The sequence below is a fragment of the Balaenoptera musculus genome, chromosome 7 (genome assembly GCF_009873245.2).
Source record: "Balaenoptera musculus isolate JJ_BM4_2016_0621 chromosome 7, mBalMus1.pri.v3, whole genome shotgun sequence".
NCBI classification, from domain to species: domain Eukaryota; kingdom Metazoa; phylum Chordata; class Mammalia; order Artiodactyla; family Balaenopteridae; genus Balaenoptera; species Balaenoptera musculus.
Genome location: NC_045791.1, coordinates 51,819,707 through 51,840,394, shown reverse-complemented (window position 1 = coordinate 51,840,394; position 20,688 = coordinate 51,819,707). Strand labels below are relative to the sequence as shown.

Sequence of the window (20,688 nt, the reverse complement as noted above, 5' to 3'; positions counted from 1 at the left end):
GTGTCACTAAATATACTCATAGAAGCAAATCAGTGACATGAAAGGCTATTTCAGGACCATTTACCCACCCACCCTGCTCTAGGACAAACTACTTCTGCTAAAAAAAAAAAAAAAAAAAAAAGAGTAAAAAGAGTAGGAACCCATGACTGGGGGGAAGGGAGAAGTGAAAGGAAGAGAGGGAGTCATAGCTCAAGCATTTCTCTGATCTGTTCTAATTCAACAAAAGATGTCTAGCATTTAAGAAGCTGTTGATCCTCTTTGTAGGATCCTATTACTGGCGGTAGACAACTGTATACTATGTTGCCAAGGACAGGTAACAGGTTAGATAGGTCATGGGTTTCACACTAGTGTGCATTAATAAATCACATACATATTAGACTTCTGGCTCTTTTTATCAGATAATGAGACGAGTGATTGAACGTATGACACAGTGGTCAATTATCATGTGGATGATATAAATTCTATTCTGCTGAGGACATTTATCTCTGTATTGATCTGGCTTTTCTAGCAAGGATCATAAATTACTAGCCTTCCATAACCATATGATAAATACTCTAATAACAGAATGCCACCAACTCCTGGTTTCCCAATAAATTTCCATATGGTTTCAGTTAGAGAAGTAAAATGCGTAGAATCTGGGGTTTTTAAATTTTTATTTTATTGGCAAAATTATATATAGTATGAAGACCATGGAGAAAAGCCTGTCTATCCCAAACAAACAGCAGTATGCTGGAGCCAGCAAATACAAGCTCCCTACATATTACTGTTACATTTCCAAGAATTTTGTGAATGGATTGATGTTACATTGGTAGCTTGAAATTGGCCATGGTAGGAGTATTTACCTCACAGAAATCAGTAAAATCAATAAACAATACAAATCAGCCCCCCATCCCCACCCAGTCAGTCGTTAAACATCACTGCTTGTAGAGTAGAGATCCTGGGAAAAACTGACTGTCTGATAATTCAATAATTCATATGCATAGAAATCTCTTTTTACCACATTTTCCCTCTAATTCTTTTTTCTCATTTCCTGTCTTCTGTTGGATTAATAAAGTTTTCTATAAATCCTTTTTTCCTTCTCTTGGTTTAGAAACTAGACAGTATTTTTCTGTACTTTATTGGTAATTACCATACATGTTTAACATATTTGCTTAATTATAAATTTTTCAGTAGTTCTATCCTCGTTTTGAGCCCAAGAATCTATGCATGCCATAACCACGCAGTAAACACTGCCCCCCCCATTTTTGATTCTTTCGTTTTTACATGTTTTATCCCAAATAGTTTTCCTTCTTATAGTTAATAGTTACTTATTTCACTCCTTCAGATTGTTCCATGAACTTAATTTCATTTCAAATGTATTTATGCTTCATTTGTTGTTTTGGTGGGTTGTTTTGCTTAGCCTTAGATTTCTTCATGTGTTGTGAAATATCAGTTGGCAGGCTCACTGTGAGGAGGAGGATTCTGTTTTCCTTTTCACTTCCTCTGTGTTCACCCTCCTAGTCTAATAATTTTAGGGTTGTGTCTTCTTAGCTCTCTGGGTCTCTAGCCCAGAGCCAGGTTTTAGAATGGCATTTTGTGCACCTGGCTCCATAGTTCTATTAGGTATATGGAAGAGCCCATCCCTGTAGCAGAAGGCCCAGCTGCTTATATATCCTTCTACCACCTTGAGTCAGAAGCTGGCTAAAAGCCATAGTGCCAGGTGACGGTCAGCACTACCTCAAGTGATGGAGAACAACATGGAAGAAACTGCCATAGTCAGAACACAGGATCATATGACCCCTCCCCTATCCCATTCTTTTCCCAGCCTCTTTTTATCAGCCCTGGAGAACCACCCCAGACACTGCTTCAAGCCGGAGTCCAACTGAATTGCTTAAAGTCCTCTTAATCCTTTTATTCACAGGAGCCAAACTCCCAGCCACCACTGCTTGCTTCTGATCCCAGCAGACTATGACTCCAGCCCGGCTGAGCACCTTCTGGTTCTGTCCCATTCTGATCTGTCACAATATTTAGATTCCTTCCTTCCCTGCATAGTGGTATGTTTTTGGCCTTTTCTTTTTACATGTGGCCTGTCGTTGTGTTTTTGGAAAAGTGTAAACTTGAAAAGCTCCCTTGACAGAAAATCTCTTACATCTAAAGGCAAAAAATCCTTAAATATCAAATTTATGAAGTAATTTCTTCTTCTTAACACTATCCTAAATTATTTTTTTAGTAACACCTATGGATGTGACAAATGTATTAAGCTATTAACATATGTGGCCAGGATGAATACCTATGAGACGTGCCCCTGCTTTTATTTTATAGGGAGGAAGCAAAGTTTAGGTCACAGGCCACAAACTCCCCCACACTTTCATTTTCATCCATCACACATGTGTATTCCCCTAAGCAGCCTTGGCGAGGCAATGTATACACTAGAAGGAAATTTCCAAAATCTATGGGATGCAGCAAAAGCAATTCTCGTGGGAAGAGGGAATTTTATAGCAATACAGGCCTACCTCAAGAAACAAGAAAAATCTTGAATAAAAATCCTAAAAAAACCATCTAATGAAATAAGAAAAAGAAGAACAAGCAAAGCCCCAAGTCAGCAGAAGGAAAGAATAATAAAGATCAGAGAGTAAATAAATAAAATAGATACCGAAAAACAATAGAAAAGATCAATGAAACCAATAGTTGGTTTTATGAAAAGATAAACAAAATTGATAAACCTCTGGCCAGACTCACTGAGGAAAAAAAAGAGAGAGGACTCAAAAACAAATAAGAAATGAAAGATGAAAAATAACTGATATCACAGAGATACAAAAAAATCATAAGTGAATACTACAAACAGTTATATGCCAACACATTGAACAACCTAGAAGAAATGGACAAATTTCTAGAAATATAAAATTTTCCAAGACTGAATCAGAAAGAAATAGACAATCTGAACAGACTGAACACTAGTAGTGAAATTGAATTTGTAATTTAAAAAAATCCCAGCAAACAAAAGTCCAGAACCAAATAGTTTCAAAGGGGAATTCTACCAAAAATATAAAGAACAGCTAATACCTATACTTCTCAAACAATTCCAAAAAACTGAAGGAGATGGAACACCCCCCAAATTCATTCTATGAGGCCACCATTACCCTGATACCAAAACCAGACAAAGATACTACAAAAAAAGAAAATTATAGGCCAATATCTCTGATCAAAAATCCTCGACAAAATCTTAGCAAATCAAAATCAACAATAAATAAAAAGAACCCTGCACCATGATCAAGTGATTTATTCCAAGGATGCAAGGGTGGTTCAATATTCACAAATCAATTAATGGGATACACCACATGAACAGAAGGACGGATAAAAATCACATGATCATCTCAAAAGACACAGAAAAAGCATTTGACAAAACTCAACATCCAGGACTTCCCTGGTGGTGCAATGGTTAAGAATCTGCCTGCCAATGCAGGGGACACGGGTTCGAGCCCTGGTCCGGGAAGATCCCACATGCCGTGGAGCAACTAAGCCCATGCACCACAACTACTGAGCCTGCGCTCTAGAGCCCATGAGCCATAACTACTGAAGCCTGCGTGCCTACAGCCCGTGCTCCGCAACAAGAGAAGCCACCACAATGAGAAGCCCATGAACCACAACGAAGGGTAGCCCCCACTCGTCACAACTAGAGAAAGCCTGCGTGCAGCAACAAAGACCCAATGCAGCCAAAAATAAATAAATAAATAAACAAATTTATAAAAAAACTAAAAACAAAAAACCTCAACATCCATTCATGATAAAAACCCTCATCAAAGTTGGTATAGAAGGAACATATGTCAACATAATAAAGGCCATTTATAACAAACCCACAGCTAACATTATACTCAATGGTGAAAAGCTGAAAGCCATTCCTCTAAAATCAGGAACAAGACAAGGATGCCCATTCTTGCCACCATTATTTAAAACAGTATTGGAAGTCCTAGCCACAACAATCAGACAAAAAATAAAATAAATAAAAGGCATCCAAATTGGAAGGTAAGAAGTAGAACTGTCACTATTTGCAGATGACATGATACTACATATAGAAAATCCTAAAAATGAAATTAGTCCTCTACTACTAATGAACTATTAGAAAGAGAAAGCAAGAAAACAGTCCCATTTAAAGTCACATCAAAAAGAATAAAATATCCACTAATAAAATTAACCAAGGAGGTGAAAGACCTGTACTCTGAAAACCATAAAACATTGATAAAGGAAACTGAAGATGATACAAAGAAATGGAAAGACATCCCATGTTCTTGGGTTGGAGAATTAATATTGTTAAAATGTCTATACTACCCAAAGCAGTCTACAGATTTAATGCAACCCCTATCAAAATACCCATGGCATTCTTCACAGAACTAGAACAAATAATCCTAAAATTTATATGGAATCCCCAAAGACCCTGTATTGCCAAAGTAATCTTGAGAAAAACTAACAAAGCTGGAGGCATCACCCTCCCTGACTTCAGACTATACTACAAAGTTATAGTAATCAAAACAGCATGGTACTGGCACAAAAACAGACTCATAGATCAACAGAGCAGAATAGAGAGGCCAGAAATAAACCCACACATATATGGTCAACTAATCTATTTCAAAGGAGGCAAGAATATACAATGGAGAAGACAGTCTCATCAATAAGTGGTGCTGGGAAAACTGGACAGTTACAAGTAAAAGAATGAAATTAGAACATTTTCTCACACCATATACAAAAATAAACTCAAATTGGATTAAAGACCTAAATGTAAGACTAGAAACCATAAGACTCCTAGAAGAGAACAAAGGCAGAACACTCTTTGACATAAACTGTAGCATTATTATTTTGGATCTACCTCCCAAGGCAAAAGAAACAAAAGCAAAAATAAAGAAATGGGACCTAATTAAAGTTAAAAGCTTTTGCACAGTAAAGGAAATTATCAACAAAATGAAAAGACAACCTATGGAATGGTAGAAAATGTTTGCAAATGATATGACAAATAAGGGATTAATATTCAAAATATATAAACAGCTCATATAACTCAATTTTTTAAAAGGCCCCAATTAAAAAATGGGCAGAAGACTTGAATAGACAGTTTTCCAAAGAGGATACACAGATGGCCAACAGGCACAAAAAAAGATGTTCAACATCGCTAATCATCAGAGAAATGCAAATCAATACCACGATGAGATATCACCTCACACCTGTCAAAATGGCTATCATCAAAAAGTCTGCAAACAACAAATGGTGAAGATGTAAAGGAAACCCTAGTACACTATTGGTGGGAATGTAAATTGGTGCAGCCACCATGGAAAACAGTATGGTAATTCCTCAAAAACCTAAAAGTAGGACCACCATTTGATATGATCAAGCAATTCCACTCCTGAGTATATATCTGAAGAAAATGAAAACACTAATTTAAAAAGATAGATGCATTCCAAAATTCAGAGCAGCATAATTTATAATAGCCAAGATATGGAAGCAACCTACATGTTCATCAACTGATTATGGATAAAGAAGATGTGGTATATACAGATATACAATGGAATATTACTAAGCCATAAACAAAGAATTAAATTCTGCTATTTGCAACAATGTGGATGGACCTAGAGGGTATTATGCTTAGTGAAATAAGACAGAGAAAGAAAAATACTCTATATTATCACTTACATGTGGAATCTAATAAATAAAACAAATGAACGTATATAAAAAAAGAGAAACAGACTCACAGATATAGAGAACAAATTAGTGATTACCAGTGGGAAGAGGAAAGAGGGCATTGGCAAAATAGGGGTGTGGAATTGAGAGATACAATCTACTCTGTATAAAATAAATAACCAACAAGGACATATTGTACAGTACAGGGAAATATAGACATTATTTTGTAATAACTTTAAATGCAGTATAATCTATAAAAAATTGAATCACTATGTTGTACACCTGAAACTAATATAATATTGTAAATCAACTATACTTCAATTTAAAAAAAAGGTGGGGGGAGGGGGGAAATTGCCAGCTCTGTAGAATGTCATGTCACTGACTGTGGTCCTGAAACATCATGAGCTATGAGAACATAGCTTTTTCTCTTAATCCTGGGTTCAGAACTGGCTCCTCTTCAACCTTTCCCTGGACTTCTGAACCAGGTGATAAAGGATATGATGGGGGGAAATAATAGAAGTGGATTGGGGTCAGGGGAAAGAAGATGGGAGAAATGGAGAGGAATGGGCAGAGGTTATTGGAGAGGAATAACCACTAAGAGCGCCGGGGAGAGGATTTGTTTTGATGTCATTTCCATATATCCAAAGCAACCAAAAAAAGAATCGACAGCTAACCATGTAGCTATCATCATTCACTTCTAACAATCCTATCATGTTTCTGACAGTTGCAATTTATTTTTGCTTTGAGAAAGTGCATGTGTTTTGGGGGGGTACATTTGACCACCTTTCCACCCCTCATACTCTTCCTTAATATTATGTTTGTGTCTAGAAGAGATTGTCCAAAGATCATGAGTCATAACATCCAACTTCTAACCAGGTGCATCATAAGCTGTGTATAATTTTGAAGATATCACCTCCTCTCTAGGATCCTTGGTTCTTCAAAAGGAACTGGTGCTTACTGAGCTCCTGCAATGTGCCAGAAATTGTGCCAGATATTGGGGATACAAAGCAGAAAAGACATTCTCTGCTCCCAAGGTACTCAAAGTTTGAGTGGGGAGATAGATGCACAAACAAATAATTTCAGAATGGCTTGACCTGCTTCTCTCCCCTCCTTATTTGAAGGTCTGTAAAAGGCAGCATGCTGACATGAAAGCATAAGGGAAAGGGACCTAATTCAACTTAGGAAGTCAGGGGATGCCCCACTTATTCGACTTTGCTAGAATGTGCAGGGAGTATGGAGGAGAGAATGCTATTGCATAGACATATAGAGTCTATCCTGAATGACCTTGTGTGTTGAAGAGTTTTGAGGTATGCTTTGAGCAATGGGGAGCCACAGCATGATTGTGAGGAGGGCATGACTTGAACAGTTTGAGGTTTCAGAAAGATCGTGCTGATCATGATCTTTTCAGAAAGATCTTAGGTAGGATGGTTTGCAATGATTGTAGTTGTAGAACCAAGGAGAATAACATAAAAGCTGTTGCCCTAGTTACAGCACAGAGCTGAGTCCTGTATGATGGAATATCTAGGCACCCAAAAGAAGCCAGATAGCAAAACTATGACCCTAAGTTGGGAGCGAATAGGGGAAACCACTTACCCTAGGCTATAGTCAATGTTCCCACTTCTAGAGCCTCTGGGTTCTTTGGGACATCCAGGGGGACAGAAGACCATGTCCAAACATTCCTACTTTATATGGGTACAGGGGAAGAAGAAGGGTGAATGCCTGGTATTTCAACAGTCTGGTCATCCTTGGCATTATGCACGGACTGACGGGGGGTAACTGGAGGAGGTATCTGAGCAGCTAGACATGGGTCCTCTTCATATCTCCAAGTGGAGGAAGGTGGTGGGGTGGCTGCTGACATTCTGCCTCAAAAACATACATACAGTATCATTCAGCCATAAAAAGCAATGACATACTGATATACGCTACAACAGGAATGAACTTCAAAAACATGCTAAGTGAAAGGAGACAAACACAAAAGGTCATCTATTATATGATTCCATTTATATGAAATATCCAGACTAGGTAAATCCATAAAGAAAGAAGAGGCAGAAAGCAGATTAGTGTCTGCCAGGGGCTGGAGGAGAGGTGGAAACAGAGAGTAATTGCTTAATGGGTATAGAGCTTCCTTTGGACTAGATAGAAGTGGTGGTTGCACAATGCTGTGGATGCCACTGAATTGTTCACTTTAAAATGGTTAATATTATGTTATGTGAATTTCACCTCAATTAAACACACACACACATACACACACACACACACACACACGCACTGCAGCGTCATGAGCCTCAGAACAGATATTGGACTATGATGTTGACCTGGGTTTGACTCTTAGCTCTGCCAGTTTCTAGCAGGTCCAGCTGTGAGAGCTCAGGCTGGTCACTTAACTCCTAAGATGTTCAGCTCCCCGTTTGAGTAGTAATCTGCCTCATATGGCAGCAGTGAGGAGTCACTGAAACAGCACATGTAAATTCCATTTCACTGTGACACATGACAAGCTTTAAATAAATCCTTAAGATTAATGTCTGTACTCTTCACACATACAACCCCAAATTTATTCAACTACTTTTATTTTAACTCTCAAGTACCTTTTAGGATACACCTGATTTAGTTGAGTGTAAGCCTTCTTTGCTTTCCTTGGTGGAATAAGTTTTGCACAAGAACAGAGATTTTCACATAGCAGAGAACATGGTCATAATTAAAAAGAAATGTGAACTCTAAGTCTGTAGTCTGTACTCTATAAGCTACAGTTACCCCAGTTCAGGCTCACAGCAAATATCACTAAGTGATCATAATCCTCTGTCCTGGAGGTGGCCTCAGAATCCTTCTAACACAGTATTCTAGGAAGGTGATCAGGTGATTAGTGGTGGGATGCAAGATGAGACCAATTTGCCACCTCTTTCTATTGTAATTGCTTCCTCTCAGAGAAGTACATGTGACCATGAAATCTTAGTGCAGAAAGTGTATTTGGTTCTTGAAGTCCTCAATAAAGGCAAGCAAATCATTGATACTACAGAAGTATTCCTCTTTTACTATTGGGCAGTAGGCTTGGGAGGAGGAATTTAACATAAACCCTTAACATTTGAGACATATTAAAAAAACAAAAACAGAAACAACAAAAAAAAAGGGAAAGGGAAGAAAGGAAGGAAGGAAAGAAAGAAAAGGAAGAATGAAAATACACTATGGCTTTATGGTGTAATACTAATACTTGAGGTTGTGACGAAACTGTATGTATTAAAGGATTTTACATTTATCCTCACTGGCAGACATTGCTAACCCACAGCTTAGGAATCAGAGGCCTGGAGAGATCAAATGACTTAAGGTCATGTAACCACCAAGTCATGGGCTACATTAATTTCCTAGGGCTATTGTAACTAAGCATCACAAACTGATATTTATTCTCTCACAGCTCTGGAGACTGGAAGTCTGAGATCAAGACTTAAGATGAGTAGAGCCATGTTCCCTCTGAAGGTGCTAGAGAAGGATCTATTCAGGCCTCTTTCCTACCTTCTAGTAGTTCCTTGGCTTGTGATGGCATAACTCCAATCTTCACATGATGTTCTCTCTGGGTGTGTCTGTATCCAAATTTCCTCTTTTTATAAAGACACCAGTTATACTGGATTAGGGGTCCACCCTACTGCAGCATGATCTCATCTTAACTAATTATAGGTGCAATGGCCCTATTTCCAAATAAGGTCACATTCTGAGATACTGAGGCTTGGGACTTCAACATGAAGTTTTAGGGGTACGATTCAACCCATATCATGGGGTGATCAAGGCCAGACTTTCTGTACATGTGTGAGGAGCACCGCTTGAGCCTAAGGGTTTAAGTTTTGGGCCTCCCTTAAAGGCAAGAAGTCTCACTATTCACTAAAATATAGCCTTTTAAATAAAATTTTTCTTTCAAAAAAACATCCAATAGTCCTTCACATCAAAAATCACTTACAGGATTCTTTCCCCCACTCATTAACCCGGTATGATAGCTATATCATACACCTAATGACCTTAGGAGGTTCCAAATTAAAATACTGAGAGGTGACCAGAAGCCACACACATACCCAAAAGGAGATGAAAGACCAAGAGAATCTATAATGATTTATTATGTTTGAAAACACTGTTATACATTTTGAATCCACTTAAAAAAAAGAGTCCCTCCCATCAGGAAGCTTGCACAAGCCTCTTAGATAGCCTCATCCACCAGAGGGGCAGACAGCAGAAGCAAGAAGAACTACAATTCTCCAGCCTGTGGAAGGAAAACCACATTCACAGAAAGACAGACAAAATGAAAAGGCAGAGGACTATGTATCAGATGAAGCAACAAGATAAAACCCCAGAAAAACAACTAAATGAAGTGGAGAAACCTTCCAGAAAAAGAATTCAGAATAATGATAGTGAAGATGATCCAGGACCTCAGAAAAAGAATGCAGGCAAAGATCAAGAAGACGTAAGAAATGTTTAACAAAGACCTAGAAGAATTAAAGAACAAACACTTAGAAGAATTAAAGAACAAACAGAGATGAACATTACAATAACTGAAATGAAAAATACACTCGAAGGAATCAATAGCAGAATAACTGAGGCAGAAGAAGGGGTAAGAGACCTGAAAGACAGAATGGTGGAATTCACTGCTGCAGAACAGAACAAAGAAAAAAGAATGAAAAGAAATGAAGACAGCCTAAGAGACCTCTGGGACAATATTAAATGCACCAACATTCGCATTATAGGGGTCCCAGAAGGAGAAGAGAGAGAGAAAGGACCAGAGAAAATATTTGAAGAGATTATAGTCAAAACACTTCCCTAACCTGGGAAAGGAAATAGCCACCTAAGCCCAGGAAGCGCAGAGAGTCCCAGGCAGGATAAACCCAAGGAGAAACACACTGAGACACACAGTAATCAAATTGACAAAAATTAAAGACAAAGAAAAATTATTGAAAGCAGCAAGGGAAAAATGACAAAAAACATACAAGGGAACTCCCATAAGGTTAACAGCTGATTTCTCAGCAGAAACTCTACAGGCCAGAAGGGAGTGGCACAATATATTTAAAGTGATTAAAGGGAAGAATCTACAACCAAGATTACTCTACCCAGCAAGGATCTCATTCAGATTCCACGGAGAAATCAAAAGATTTACAGACAAGCAAAAGCTAAGAGAATTCAGCACACCAAACCAGCTCTATGACAAATGTTAAAGGAACTTCTCTAACTGGGAAACACAAGAGAAGAAAAGGACCTACAAAAACAAACCCATAACAATTAAGACAATGGTAATAGGAACATACATATCGATAATTACCTTAAATGTGAATGAATTAAATGCTCCAACCAAAAGACACAGGCTCACTGAATGGATACAAAAACAAGACCCATATATATGTTGTCTACAAGAGACCCACTTCAGACCTAGGGACACATACAGACTGAAAGTGAGGGCATGGAAAAAGATATTCCATGCAAATGGAAATCAAAAGAAAGCTGGAATAGCAATACTCATCAGATAAAATGAACTTTAAAACAAAGACTGCTATGAGAGACAAGGAAGGACACTACATAATGATCAAGGGATCAATCCAAGAAGATATAACAATTATAAATATATATGCACCAAACATAGGAGCACCTCAATACATAAGGCAACTGCTAACAGCTATAAAAGAGGAAATCGACAGTAACACAACAATATTGGGGGATTTTAACACTTCACTTACACCAATGGACAGATCATCAGACAGAAAATTAATAAGGAAACACAAGCTTTAAATGGCACAATAGACCAGAGAGATTTAATTGATATTTATAGGACATTCCATCCAAAGACAGCAGATTACACTTTCTTCTCAAGTGCACACGGAACATTCTCCAGGACAGACCACATCTTGGGTCACAAATAAAGCCTCAGTAAATTTAAGAATATTGAAATCATTTCAAGTATCTTTTCCGACCACAGTGCTATGAGATTAGAAATCAATTACAGGGGAAAAAAACGTAAAAAAACACAAACACATGGAGGCTAAACAATATGTTACTAAATAACCAACAGATCACTGAAGAAATCAAAAAATACCTAGAGACAAATGACAATGAAAACACGATGATCCAAAACCTACGGGATGCAGCAAAAGCAGTTCTAAGAGGGAAGTTTACAGCAATACAATCCTACCTCAAGAAACAAGAAAAGTCTCAAATAAACAATCTAACCATACACCTAAAGAAATTAGAGAAAGAAGAACAAACAAAACCCAAAGTTAGTAGAAGGAAAGAAATGATAAAAATCAGAGCAAAAATAAATGAAATAGAAACAAAGAAAAGAATAGCAAAGGTCAATAAAACTAAAAGCTGGTTCTTTGAGAAGATAAACAAAATTGATAAAACTGTAGCCAGATTCATCAGGAAAAAGAGGGAGAGGACTCAAATCAATAAAATTAGAAATGAAAAAGGAGAACTTACAATGGACACTACAGAAATACAAAGCATCATAAGAGACTACTACAAACAACTCTATGCCAATAAAATGGACAACCTGGAAGAAATGGACAAATTCTTAGAAAGGTATAACCTTCCAAGACTGAACCAGGAAAAAATAGAAAATATGAACAGACCAATCACAAGTAATGAAATTGAAACTGTGATTAAAAATCTTCCAACAAACAAAAGTCCAGGACCAGATGGCGTCACAGGTGAATTCTATCAAACATTTAGAGAAGACCTAACGCCCATCCTTCTCAAACTCTTCCAAAAAATTGCAGAGGAAGGAACACTCCCAAACTCATTCTACGAGGCCACCATCACCCTGATACCAAAACTAGACAGAGATACTACAAAAAAAGAAAATTACAGACCAGTATCACTGATGAATATAGATGCAAAAATCCTCAACAAAATACTAGCAAACAGAATCCAACAACACATTACAAGGATCATACACCATGATCAAGTGAGATTCATCCCAGGGATGCAAGCATTCTTCAATATATGCAAAACAATCAATGTGATACACCATATTAACACACTGAAGAATAAAAACCATATGATCATCTCAATAGATGCAGAAAAAGTTTTTGACAAAATTCAACACCCATTTATGATAAAAACTCTCCAGAAAGTGGGCATAGAGGGAACCTACCTCAACATAATAAAGGCCATATATGACAAGCCCACAACCAACATCATTCTCAATGGTGAAAAACTGAAAGCATTTCCTCTAAGATCAGGAACAAGACAAGGATGTCCACTCTCGCCACTATTATTCAACATAGTTTTGGAAGTCCTGGCCACGGCAATCAGAGAAGAAAAAGAAATTAAAGGAATACAAACTGGAAAAGAAGAAGTAAAACTGTCACTGTTTGCAGATGACATGATACTGTACATAAAGAATCCTAAAGATGCCACCAGAAAACTACTAGAGCTAATCAATGAATTTGGTAAATTTGCAGGATACAAAATTAATGCACAGAAATCACTTGCATTCCTATACACTAACAACGAAAGATCAGAAAGAGAAATTAAGGAAACACTCCCATTCACCACTGTAACAAAAAGAATAAAATACCTAGACATAAACCTACCTAAGGAGGTAAAAGACCTGTACTCAGAAAACTATAAGACACTGATGAAAGAAATCAAAGATAACACTAACAGATGGAGAGATATACCAAGTTCTTGGATTGGAAGAATCAATATTGTGAAAATGACTATACTACCCAAAGCAATCCACAGATTCAATGCAATCCCTATCAAACTACCAGTGGCATTTTTTACAGAACTAGGACAAAAAATCTTAAAATTTTTATGGAGACACAAAAGACCCCAAATAGCCAAAGTGGTCTTGAGGGAAAAAAAAAGGAGCTGGAGGAATCAGACTCCCTGACTTCAGACTATACTACAAAGCTACAGTCATCAAGACAATATGGTACTGGCACAAAAACAGAAATATAGATCAATGGAACAGGATAGAAAGACCAGAGATAAACCCATATACCTATGGTCAACTAATCTATGACAAAGGAGGCAAGGATATACAATGGAGAAAAGACAGTCTCCTTAATAAGTGGTGCTGGGAAACCTGGACAGCTACATGTAAAAGAATGAAATTAGAACAGTCCCTAACACCATACACAAAAATAAACTCAAAATGGATCAGAGACCTAAATGTAAGACCGAACACTATAAAACTCTTAGAGGAAAACATAGGAAGAACACTCTTTGACATAAATCACAGCAAGATCTTTTTTGACCCACCTCCTAGAGTAATGGAAATAAAAACAAAAATATACAAATGGGACCTAATGAAACTTCAAAGCTTTTGCACAGCAAAGGAAACTACAAACAAGATGAAAAGACAACCCTCAGAATGGGAGAAAATATTTGCAAACGAATCAATGGACAAAGACTAATCTCCAAAATACATAAACAGCTCATGCAGCTCAATATTAAAAAAACAAACAACCCAATCAAAAAATGGGCAGAAAACCTAAATAGACATTTCTCCAAAGAAGGCATACAGATGGCCAAGAAGCACATGAAAAGCTGCTCAACATCATTAATTATTAGAGAAACGCAAATCAAAACTACAGTGAGGTATCACCTCACACCAGTTAGAATGGGCATCATCAGAAAATCTACAAACAACAAATGCTGGAGAGGGTGTGGAGAAAAGGGAACCCTCTTGCACTGTGGTGGGAATATAAATTGATACAGCCACTATGGAGAACAGTATGGAGGTTCCTTAAAAAACTAAAAATAGAATTACCATATGATCCAGCAGTCCCACTACTGGGCATATACCCAGAGAAAACCATAATTCAAAAAGACACATGCACTCCATTGTTCAATGCAGCACTATTTACAATAGCCAGGTCATGGAAGCAACCTAAATGCCCATCGACAGACGAATGGATAAAGAAGTTGTGGTACATATATACAATGGAATATTACTCAGCCATAAAAAGGAACGAAATTGAGTCATTTGTTGAGACGTGGATGGATCTAGAGACTGTCATACAGAGTGAAGTAAGTCAGAAAGAGAAAAACAAATATCATATATTAACACATATATGTGGAATCTAGAAAAACGGTACAGATGAACGGGTTTGCAAAGCAGAAAAAGAGACACAGATGTAGAGAACAAACGTATGGACACCAAGCGGGAGAAAGTGGCGGGGGGGTGGTGGTGGGATGAATTGGGAGATTGGGATTAATATATATACACTAATATGTATAAAATAGATAACTAATAAGAACCTTCTGTATTAAAAATAACATTCAAAAATTCAAAAAAAAATAAATTAAAAGCAGCCTTTTCCTCCTTAGTGCCAAAGGGTGATGTCTGTTATTTTTAACCCTGCCAGAAATTATCAGTGGGTTGGAAGAATGTAGTACTATGACATGAGCCTTCATTTCCATTTTTAATTAAAATTCTTACTGACTCTGAGCCAGATGTGCTTTTTCACCAGAGTCTGTGGAAACTCCACAGTGGAAACTACAGTGGCCTGGGAATGGAGGAGCAGGCAGGAATCTGGGGCTTACCATCAAACCAAAAGAACATCCCAGCCCTTGGGAGAAGACCCAGGAGGCGTGTGAACCTGGCCACTCCATGCTCACAACTTGTCCTTAATTTCCTCATCTCTCCCAGGCCACAGGTCAGCCTTGGTGGGGGATCATGACTGCCCTTCCTCAAGATCCACCTCTGTTTTGACTCATCACCCCATAGAACCCCCTGGCTCTGCTTCCTGACTCCCTCATCTCTTGACGTCACCACTATTCTAAGTTACAGTATTTATCATGATCACTCACATTTGCTGATCTCTCAGTCTGTATCTCACTTAATTCTTATAACACTCTATAAAGGAGCATGATTCCAGACTGCTACCTGTCTACACACTCTCCACTTGCCATAGGGACAGAGCTCTGGTACCGACCTCGGCCTGTGGCTGCCCTGTCCAAACACTGCATTTCTCAGCTTCTTTTGTAGCTAGGTGTGGCCACGTGATAAATTGCAGCTAACAATATATTGTATGAAACTGCCAGAAAATCTTCTTAGAGAAAGGAAACTTTCATTTTCCTCTCCTTCCATCTGCCCATAAATGTTGGAGCTACAGCAGCCATCTTGGCCCATGAGGTGCCCTTGGGAATGGAAACAACACTTAATGGGGCAGCACGAGGGCAGGAGTCTGGGTGGTTGCCACATACCCTGTCAGACCAGCATTACATACATGGTTTGACTCCCAGCTTACTTCATGTGAGAGGAAATAAAAATCTACCCTGTTTAAGCCACTGTTATTTGGGATTTTCTATCACAGCAGACTTGATCTTAATCCCAAGTGGTTAAGAATTAGTACTTCCAATTTACAGACTGAGGCTCAGAGAGGTTAAATAACTTCTTCAAGGTGAAAAATGTCGGTGGCAGTGCTAGAATACAACCTGACTTCAGATCCTGTGCTCTTAATCTCCCCAACATGTACTCTCTGAAAAGACCTTTTCCCATGCTGAAGACAGTGGAGTCATGTTTAACTCTTCCCTCTCTGTAGCACCTGTCTCCTCCCATAGTTAGCTGCCATGCTCTGTGGGTTCTGCTTCCCGGGGTCTTGGCAGCCATTTCCTGCCCCACTGCTCCCTCCTTACCAAGAAAGGTGTGGCCAGCAGACAGCATAGAGGCCTCAGCCTAGACAAGGTGTGCGCTGGGATGCGGGGAGAGCTAGGGCTGTCTGTGCTTCTGTTTGACTCCTGCTGGGGCTGGTCTCTCAGGCTGAGCTTGAGGGGCTCTGCTGTTGCCCTTGAGAAGGGAGCCGAGGAGAGTGTGTGTGTGTGTGTGTGTCCTGAGCTGTGAAAGTCAGTGAGCTGAAGTCTAAATAAAGAGAAGCTGGACAGCAGATTGAAATATTCCAGAGGTGTCAAAGATGAGGAGGTCATTGACACTTTCTTTTTTTTCCAAACAAAAGGTCTCACACTTTATTACTGAACCTACTAGTGCAAAGGCAAAGAAACAAAGAGAAAAATAATAGCCTCCTCACAAATGTCCAACTGTCCAGATAGTGATGATGTTTTCAGCTTGATGGGGTAAGACGTCAGTGGCCTTAGCATCACCATGTGTGCCATCTCATGTGTGATTCCTTACAGACCCAGCTTGGTTCTTCTCCAATGTCTCCTCTGAGAGTTATCCCTGACTTTAAGACCAGTTTTTCCATGTGAATCCACTAGGGAGTGGAATGGGACAATTCTGCCTTTGTTTCTAGGCCAGGAACTGCTTGATCCTGAAAGTCTTGTGAGAAGAACAGAGTCAACCGCATACCCCACGATGGCAGGGAAAGGGAGGGAGCCAGTGACACTTTCAAAAAAGCAGTTTCAGAATAGTGGTATGGCCAAATGCAAAAAATAACAGCTACTGTTGGCTGAGCGTGAATATATAAGAAGCAAGTCTTCTGGTGTTCAAATCCCAGCTCCAGTCCTTAATAGCTGTGCTCTTGGGACTCTTGGACTCTTTCAACCTCAATTTCTGTAAAGTGGGGATAATATTAGAACTACCTCATAGGATTGTGAGGATTAAGCAAATTGTATGACGTGCAGAGAACAGAGCCTGGCACGAGTAAGAGTTACATATGTTAGTTATTATTATCTGCCAGGTTCTACATACACATTATATAATTTAATCTTTAGAGTAACCCTCTGAGACAGGTATTCTCAGCCCCAATTTGACAATTAAAAAGCAAAGGTCAGAGAGGTTAAATACTTCCCCCCAGGTTACAGAGCTATTAAGTGACACAGCTGGATCGCACACACTGCTCTTCCACAGCTGCCTCTTCTTGATGATGAGCCAGGCAGCACGCAGGGAGGGGCTGAGGGGGAACAGGCTGTGGAGGATGTGTGAGCCACACCCCCATCTCCCCACCCCCAGCCCACACACACCAGGTGCGTGGACATACAGACAGCGCAGAGCTCACCACCACTCACTTATTTCAACTGCAGATTCTTTTTGATTTACATTATGAAATTCAAGTAAGATTTTTTTTTTAAAGAAGAAAGAAAGAAAAGCCATTATGGAATAAATGGTACAGACAGTACATTCTAACCTTATCTAAAAGTCACCTAACATCAAAAAATCTACAAACAATGAATGCTGGAGAGGGTGTAGAGTAAAGGGAACCCTCCAACACTGTCGAGGGGAATGTAAATTGGTACAGCCACTATGGAGAACAGTATGAAGGTTCCTTAAAAAACTAAAAATAGAGCCACTATATGACCCAGCAATCCCACTCCTGGGCGTATACCTGGAGAAAACCATAATTTGAAAGGATGAATGCACCCCGATGTTCACTGCAGTGCTATTTACAATAGCCAGGACATGGTAGCAACCTAAATGTCCATCAACAAAGGAATGGATAAAGAAGATGTGGAACAAATATACAATGGAATATTACTCAGCCATAAAAAGGAACAAAATAATGCCATTTGCAGCAACATGGATGGACCTAGAGATTGTCATACAGAGTGAAGTAAGTCAGAAAGAGAAAGACAAATATCATATCACTTATATGTGGAATCTAGAAAAATGGTACAGATGAACTTATTTGCAAAGCAGAAATAGAGTCACAGATGTAGAAAATAAACTTGTGGTTACCAAAGGGGGAAGGGGGGAATGGGATGAACTGGGAGATTGGGATTGACATATACACACTATCTTATATAAAATGGATAACTAATGAGAACCTACTGCATAGCACAGGGAACTCTACTCAGTGCTCTGTGGTGAACTAAATGGGAAGGGAATCTGAAAAAAGAGGGGCTATATATATATATATGTATAACTAATTCACTTTGCTGTATAGCAGAAGCTAACACAACATTGTAAAGCAACTACACTCCAATAAAAATTAATAAAAAATAATAAAAGTCACCTAACATAATGTGCCACAAGGACTAATATGAAATCTATGACATATGCTACAGACCTGATTTCTTACAAGATCTAAACTCAGCATTTGGTGGGAAATAAACAGAATATGCTGGCTAGAGTCTGGAGCACCTACTTTATTATGCATTTTGCTTATTTTGGATGAGGCTAAACCTGTCTTTGCCACGGTTCCCAGGACAACAGTATATTCCAGGTATGTGTGGATACTGCACTCAAACCTCAAGTCACACTGAGTCACTTCTTGGTTTATACCATGAGAGAAGCAGATTTTACCAGCTGAGTTTATAAGTGGAGTACAAGTGAGATCTAATCAGGCCCTCGGTGTCTTTAGATGATCTATTAGGTAATCTAAAGTAGATGCTCTTCAGGGAGATATAACCTTGAAACACACAGCTTTATTTGTTCTCCTCATAAAGGAAAAAAAATCCCAATTTTTCAAAATGAGAAAGAAGTTGGGTTGCATTTATAAGTATATTGATCAATGTATGTTTAGAGGTGAGAGGAGAATTGGGGTTTTTTTAAATTAGAATTTTTTTTTAGCTTCTCCATGAGTTTTTATTAATTCACCAATTCCCTATAGCTCAAGAGATGCTAATTAATTCAAGAAACCGTAATAGCTGATCATTGGCTAAATAAATCTAAAATGGAGAGAGTCTGTCACTGGAGATACTACTGTTCATTTTAATTAAAATTACCAGTTTGTGAAGTAATGTAAATAAAGGTTACTGTATCCTTCTACTCAGGAAGTATTAACACTGTGCATGGCCATCTGAGAATCCATGAGGACTTAAAAAGCCAAGAATATCTGTGGAATCTTATCAATTTCTGAGTTAGAATATTTATCATTCCAAGCGTGTTGTTCATTGACATTATAAACCTATGTGGAATTAAGCTGCCTTGAAACACAAAATGGAGAATGGCAAAGGACTGAGAATTGCTGCCTTGAAGGGAATACACTCAATGTCAAGGAATCAACCACCCCAAAATGATTACCTTTATAAACATTCAGGCCTAGAGAAAAGCAGATGTTCCAGGTCTGAGTTTCAATTTTTAAGGAATAAATTTATGCAAACGCCCATTTGTTTTAGTACTTTAGTAGCTAGAGTGATCTCACCTTGTTAACATTCAGTGCAACTGCTTATAGCCATTCTAATGTCATTTGCAGGGATAGGAAAGGTCGCCTCAACATTTCATGACTAAATGGCAGGGCTCAACCATGATGCTCACCCTAGGAAGCAGACACACCTGCACACTTAGCTGCTCAAGCCAGCCAACCCTGGAAAGCAGTGTGTGCGTGGGCAACCATATAGCTCAAGTCATCACTGAGTCCAAAGCTGAGCAGCCATAGTGCTCTTGGTGGATTTGCCCTTGACGAAGAGAAATCCATCTTTATTGTCTCACTACTCAGCTCAAGAGCCATTGATGAAGTCCTAAATCTAATTCTTAATAAAACCCCAAAAGTTTTAGAGGCAAAATGAAAAAGCATAGTTCACAGATACCTTTTGGCCAAAGGTTGGGAAACTATTTTTGTTTTTTAGTCCAAAGACCTGAAATTAGTTTGAACTGAAAAAAGAAGTGACATCCTTTAGGACCAAGCTGAAGCTGCCGAAGGAAAATTGTTATCTTATCAAAAGGCTACTTCTGAATGGAGCCTCCTGACAATACAGAAGTCTGGCTGGGACTTGAACCAGATAAACTTGTTATGCAAATAGCTTTAGCCAAAGGGGAAAGGGCTGATAATGAAATTGCCACAAAGCCAACCACACATTACAGAGGTGACAAAAAACATCAAGCAGCGTCCTACCATATGGATAAAAAGCAGTGCAGAATTTATGTGAGCATCATGTTTAATTTATCATAACTAAGCTGTCAGGAGTCATGCTTTGACAAATGCATAACTAACACATATAAATGAGTCAATTATCACTAACGACCAAAGGTTCAAAACCAAACAGGCTGATGTTTCCTTTCTTTTTTTTTTTAACCCTCAAAATAGGTTTACTAAGAGGATTTTGGACCTTAAAATCTCTCCTCCTGTCTCTAAATTAAGAAGGCTGGAAACACGTCTGAAAAACACTAAGCCATAGCCTGGTACTTACATCCTGCCTCTGCTCTCACCCATGTACTTATTTCTCTTCTCTCTC

General features: G+C 38.6%; 1 protein-coding gene across 1 annotated transcript in view; it reads right to left on the bottom strand.

The window, feature by feature from the left end:
- MYO3B (myosin IIIB) overlaps nt 1-20,688 on the bottom strand; it is a 375,922-nt gene that overhangs the window by 239,980 nt on the left and 115,254 nt on the right.